Here is a 2,500-nt window from a genome sequence, read left to right on the forward strand (position 1 = left end):
GCAAACGAGGATAAGAGGGGAAGAGAGCGAATGAGAAAAGTGCAGTGGAAGAAAAATATAGAGGATAATTAGCTAAGGTAGAGCTGATAAGCGATACGAGTGAAAGAGAAACTAACTAGAGGAGTCTTTATCATCGATGAAGACGAAGGAACAGGAAATAACGCGGATAAGGTGATTTGTTGCCCCGCGACCACGTTTATAACATTGTGGTTGTCATTATATATATATATATATATATATATATATATATATATATATATATATATATATATATATATACATATATATACATACACACACACACACACACACACACACACACACACACACACACACACACACACACACACACACACACACACATATATATATATAGTCAAAACTTTTGCCGCAGATGTGTTCATTGGCGAAAAAATGTATTCTGTTTGTGAACGTTAAGCGTTCATACGAACATCATAATGAAATAGTTTGAAGGAAATGAGAGAAGGGAGTCGACATAACTCCAATGGAGTAATACTTGTATCTGAATACAAACAAAGCAAGTGAATCCATCTACAAATCAAATAAATCAATACAGATAAAATTGGTTGGAAAGAAAACAGACAAAAAGGCGCCACAGGAATGTGGCCTCGAGGGGGGGGGGCGGTACTTGGTACAATCTCGAGTAAAAATGCTGAGGGGGGCAAAATTGGAGACGGACCACTTGTGGCTGAGCCGTCTGGGTTTCAACGTCCGTACGTGCCGCTTAGTCGCGATGGAACCAAGATTTAAGTGTCGTTATGCTTCAGATAACTCTCGTATATTGATTTATATCTTATTTTATTCTTATGTTGTTATTATTATCATTATTATCATTATCATCATCATCATCATCATCATCATCATCATCATCATCATCATCATCATCATCATCATCATCATCATCATCATCATCATCATTATTATTATTATTATTATTATTATTATTATTATTATTATTATTATTATTATTATTATTATTATTATTATCATTATTATTATTATTATTATTATCATCATTATCATTATTATTATTATCATTATTATTATTATTATTATCATCATCATTATTATTATTATTATTATTATTATTATTATTATTATTATCATTATTATTATTATTATTATTATTATTATTATTATTATCATTATTGTTATTATTATTATTATTATTATTATTATTATTATTATTATTATTATTATTATTATTATTATTATTATTATTATTATTATTATTATTATTATTATTATTATTATTTTTGTTATTATTATCATTATCATTATTATTATTATCATTATAATTATCAACATTATTATTATTGTTATTATCATTTGCAAGCGATCCTGCAAGCGGAAGGCAACAGTGAAATGCGGGGGTGGGGGGCGATTTACGCGTTTATTAATCAGTAGGTTATGCGCACATGGGAGCGCTAGGTGCGCACGGGAAGACAGACGGGTATCAACTGACGTGGAGGCAGCTGTCTGTCGCTAGACAGGGCGAAGACAATGTCACGCCTAGTATAAGTATGAAAAGGGGCCTTGTCGGCCGTATGAAAGTGGTCCTCGTACAGGAAGCGTCACTGCTGGTCAGGGCATGCCACGGCACTACGGTACCCTGCCCAATGATAGTACCCAATGCTAAAGCACATACCACACCTCCCCCCACCCAATGCGCTCACAAGACCATCGCAAGAAGTATGCCTATTCGCGAACCGTGGCGACCGGCGGGGGTCGGGGTGATCCGCGCACGAGGACCGCAGGTCTTCCACCGAGGGATGGGACGCGACGGTGTCGGTGTCTTCTGAGGCCGATGGGCGCTTACGTAGGGCGGCGGGGACGACGATGTGCTGGCCGTACAGCGTCAGTTCCTCGTTGGCGGAGAGGGCGTCCCGGAGCTTCCAATACGGGGGGACGGAGTAGGGTAAGGCGAAACGGTTGGACGCTAACCCGGAGGACACGCAGGTAAGCAGGTGGCCGTAGGCGGGGTTTGTATGTGCCGCGGCTCGGAATCATTGGAGAGTCCAGTCAGCGTCGGCGGCGGGCGACGGGTCGTCCCCGCGAAACGCCGGCGTTGCCAGTGACGAAGCTCCTGACGCGAGGATGGGAATGAGTGGACGATGGTCCGTCATGTCATCAACGTGAAGTGGGGCAATTCAAACGGAAATTATTTGCATTTGGACGCGGCCCAGGTGGCAGCAAGCATCTCCAGTAATAGTGGTGTAACGGGTTTCGGCGTCCGTCAGGAACTGCGAGCCACACTGGACGAGACCCTAAGTATCCCTGACCGTGGTCTTGGAGGAGGGCGTTCCCGATGCTGTAGAGGCGCGATGCATCCGTCTGCAGTACCACTGGAAGGGCGGGGTCGAAGGGCGCCAGTACGGGCGGCGACGGCAGAGCTCGCCTTACCGACAGGCGTGATGATACCCTGCTGCACCATTGAGTCATGTTCTTCCTTCACTTGATCCTGAAATGTGAACGGTAT

Source organism: Oratosquilla oratoria, chromosome 1 (genome assembly GCF_046742065.1).
Source record: "Oratosquilla oratoria isolate Oo_2021 chromosome 1, ASM4674206v1, whole genome shotgun sequence".
Taxonomy (NCBI): Eukaryota; Metazoa; Arthropoda; class Malacostraca; order Stomatopoda; family Squillidae; genus Oratosquilla; species Oratosquilla oratoria.